The following is a 4,680-nucleotide window of genomic DNA, read 5'->3' on the forward strand; positions in this document are numbered from 1 at the left end:
AAGTAGGGACAGAAGCCTCAAAGATTAACCCAAGGCCAAGAGGTCTCACCAGAAACAACTCCCAATCACCCTGGGTGGTTTTTCTCAAAGCCCAGGACCCTAATAAAAGACCACCTATAGACTTGGTGGACAGTAGGGATCAGCCATAGCTGTGAAAGCTGTGGCTGGGGGTGCCCCTGACCACATGGTAACCCTGGGAGTGCGGGAGGATCCACGAGAATCATATCTATGGGGAACTGCTTTTTAGATCGTGAGACCAAATCATCAGGCTGGTTCCATTGTGTTAGGAACACCCATGTGCTGTAAGAAATCCAGCAGGTGCTGGGAAGTGGGCTGGCTGGCACACTTTACTTCTGTGAGAAGGAAGTGCTGGGAAACCTGATAGGCAAGGACACCTGGGCAGGCAGGTGTTTTTATCCCTAGGGCAGAGCTTGCTCTTGCCCTGATTGGAAGATCTGGGGGTTACCAATGTACAGGATTTAGCTAATTTTAAAATTGGGGTGAGCAAAGGGAGGGGCTTAATTAAAATGGCTACAATTGGATCTTACATTCCAATTAAGGCTAAATAGTATATTCTAAAAATGGACCACTGAACTTGCTATTTCTCACAATTGGTGGCGGCATAGTTTTATAGTGGTCCAGAGTCAAGGACCCTTTATATGTCCAAGTCTGTGAAGTGACTGCTAATAGGCCCTCACATCTCAGTGCAGAGCATCAGCTCTGGGAGTCTGGGCCTCAGTTTGGTCCGTTTGAGTTTGGGTAATGGAGGAAGAAGTGAAGGCAAGAGGCCATGTGGAGCGGCCATTCACCGCATGGCCTCGATGGCACCTCCATTCTCATTTTGAGTGCTCTGTCCCAGATGCTTCTGAGATGTCATTTTCTTCCTTCCTACCCAGTCATGATCTGAATAGAGTGGAGTATGTATGTGACAGGTTTGCAGAAAGGCGAGGAGCTCTGGACAGAGGCTCTTCTACTTTATGCTTATAAGGTCCTTGCTTAGCATCTGGAAGGCCATCTTAAGTGACAGCCACCATCTGAAGAAAAAATTTCCCTTTCCTGCCCAAGGGCATTTCTGAGAAAGGCTCACCACTCCCTCATACCAACCCAACCCCTAACTTCCCGCATTAGAACCTGCCTGGCTCTGAAGTTTGCTTTCTCATGAAATTCTGACTTTTACTTTTACTAAAATATAAAATCTAAGGTTTTTAGAAGGAATGTTAACCAATACGTACTATAATTCATTACTTTCACAGTGATTTAGTTCACTCTCGGGAGTTAGGAGATCTGTTCCAATAATCAGATTTGCTGCTAACTGGATGTGTGACTCGTAGCAAGTCACATGTATTCTATAAGCCTTAATTTTGACATCCATGAAATGAAAAGAATAATACTTGCCCTATCTTCCTCAAGATTTTTGTAATGATCACATGATAAAACATGAGAATGTGCTTTTTAACTTGCCAACCAAGGGTGTAACTAACCAAGTATAAAATTAAACAGGCTGTTTTTGATTTGCAAATGAAACCATTTAGGAATCTAAAGAGATGTTTTGCCTAGTAAAAGCGCTGTTTGTTATAAAAGTTTAGCATCCATGTGACCAATGTAACAATCCTGGAGGGCTTAAGAGACCTTAGAAGCCACCAGGATTGAAATGTACAAGGAGAAAAGTTTTAGCATAATGAATCAAATTGTCCCTGAGTGAATGGTGTGTACGCTTTTAAAAAATAATTTTTAAATTTTTAAATCATGACAAATTTTTATACAAATATAAAATTTACAGTCTTAACAATTTTTAATCATTATGTAATTTCAGTAGTGTTAAATAGATTCACATTGTTGTGAAACAAATTTTCAAAACTTTAAACTTGTAAAACCAAAGTTCCATGCCCATTAAATAACAACTCCCTATTTATTCCTCCCTCGCCCATGACAACAACCTTCCATTTTCTGCTTCTAAGAATTTGATTACTCTAGTGGCTCATAATGAGTGGAATTATGCAGTACTTCTAATGACTGGCTTCACTTAGCATAATGGCCTCAAAATGCATCCATGTTGCAACATGTGAGAGTATTTCCTTCCTTTTTAAGGCTGAATAATATTCTGTTGTGTGCATACATCATATTTTGCTTACTCATTCACCTCTCAGTGCACTTTGGGTTGTTTGTTATAACAGTATTATATTCTGAATTAACTTAAGATCAAAGGAACACACACAGATCACCTCCAGTGATGGGGTGTGATGCAAGGAGATGTAGGAACTGGGGTTTGCAGAAAGGCAAGGAGCTCTGGACAGAGGCTCTTCCAGCTGCATCCTGCTTAATGATATTTTAAAGAAGCTGTCATTGGGCTGGGGATGTGGCGCGCTCGCCTGGCATGCGTGCGGCCTGGGTTCGATCCTCAGCACCACATACAAACAAAGATGTTGTGTCCGCCAAAAACTAAAAAATAAATATTAAAAATTCTCTCTCTCTTTAAAAAAAAAAAAAAAAAGCTGTCACAGGAACTGGGACCTTATTCATGCCTGCGACTTAGCTAAAATGACTCACCTTCTTTTTGGTACATCCAAAGAGAAATTTTGCTGGGTGTGGCTGACTTGTCAATCTATTGTGCAGTATCCCCCTCGGGCAGAATGCTGCAGGCCAGCAGCCCCCAGCAGTGCCTTATGTTGTGGCTGCAGCTAGTGCTCCAGTCCTGCCTCAGGGTGCTTTGAGGCGGGAAGTAGCCTGCTTCCACCTCAAGTGCAGGCCAGAAGCTGGCAGAGCTCAGACAGGAAGCAGGGATGGGGTTTCTACTTGAGGAGGGAGCTGCAAATGTACATCTTGTGTATAAGCCTTATGTCTCCGAATTTGAGTTATGTATTGCTTCCATTTGTCCCTTAGCACCTTCCATTTATTTATTTATTGAGCTATCTTTTCTTTCTCGGTGCTAGGGATGGAACCCAGGCCTTATGTATGCTAGGTAAGCATTTTACCACTGAGTTACACCCAGCCCTCTTCACCTATTCACCCATTTATTTTTACTTTCTGGCAACAAAATATATCAAGTCCTCTGGAATCCATTGTCTTCACGTCTCTCCATGCTCTGGACCTATACAGGCTAATTTACCACACTGAAACTCAAAGAGATTTTCTGCTTCAATCCTTTAGAACTCTGTCTTAATTAATTATTTAATGCCTTAATTTATGTGACAAAATGCTACTGTGATAACTGGCATTAATAAATGGTTTTTAGGTAAATTATTTGCTTCTAAAATAAGGGCCTTCTGAGGACAATACTTTCACCCAAAGGATTGACTACCTAACTTGTGGGGCCTCATATAAAATGAAAATGCAGAACTGGATGCAGTGGTTCATGCCTGTGATCCCAACAGGAGGATCCCAAGTTCAAAGCCAACCCGGACAACTTGGCAAGACACTGTCTCAAAATCAAATAAAAAGTTCTGAGGATGTAGCTCAGTGGTAGAATGCTTGCCCTAATATACTTGAGGTCTTGGGTTCAATCCCTCATACAACAGGAACTTTTGTATAATAATTTTTAAATCATTACAAATTTCAAGACAACAACAACAGAGCATTAAAGCAAGCCCAGAGCCCTTCTAAGCCCCGGCACCTTGTGACACCGCACAGACCACACAGCACGAGGCTGGCTCTCTAAGTGGGCTGTCAGGTAGAATCTGAAGCAATATATCCAGTCAAGGGAAAAGATGGTTTGGACAGGCAGTTCTCTTGCCATCTCTTAAATTATTCAAGCTTAGCAAGTCTTTCTTTAAACAACTTATATAGTTCTATGCTTGCCAGAGTAGAGAAATTGCTAGAATGCAGGGAAAAAGAAGCTAACTGATAAGATTCAAGAGATTCAATAACTTGCCTAAGGTCACATATTCATAAATATTTGAGCCAACACTAAAGAACTCCTGTTCATATCTCTCTCCCTCCAGTTTCCAACATAGAGTGGCCACAACGTCTGCAAGACAGGGATAATAGTCTATCTGTACAGATGCTCCTTGACTTACAGGGAGGTTGCATCCTCATAAACCCATTACAGCTCTAAAGTATCATAAGCCAAAAATGAATTTAATACACTGCTATGGTTTAGTAGTCTGTATGAGACAATGCAGGAATATACAGGGGTGAAATGATTAGATTACAAGAGGCATAAGCTAATTGGTGGATTAATCCACAGATATGGATTAACTACAGGTAGGTAGGATGTTGCTGGCGGAAGTTAATGACAGGAGTAGGGCTTGTCTTTGTAGTTTATATTTTGTCCCTGGTGAGCACAGCTCTCTCTGCTTCCTGGTCACAGTGTTCTGAGCTGCTTCCCTCTGCCATGCCCTTCCACCATGCCTCATCTTGGGCTTAGAGCTGTGGAGAGCTGACCATGGACTGAACCTCTGAAACTGTGAGCCAAAATAAACTTCTCCTCCTCTATTTTTTCTTGTCAGGTCTTTGGTCACGGTGATGAAAAAATTGACTAAAACATGCACCTTACCTACCAAAAGTCATAGCTTAGCAATGCAGTACCCTGTACAACATTAATTGTTTTCCCATCGGATCACTGGGAGCTGCCTCTGCCCAGCTTAGAGAGAGAGTATGGTACTGCATATCACCAGCCTGAAAAAAAGATTAAATTCAAAATTTGATGTATGTTTTCTCCTGAGTGCACATCACTTTTGCACT

This window comes from Marmota marmota, unplaced genomic scaffold (genome assembly GCF_001458135.2).
Source record: "Marmota marmota marmota unplaced genomic scaffold, marMar, whole genome shotgun sequence".
Lineage (NCBI taxonomy): Eukaryota > Metazoa > Chordata > Mammalia > Rodentia > Sciuridae > Marmota > Marmota marmota.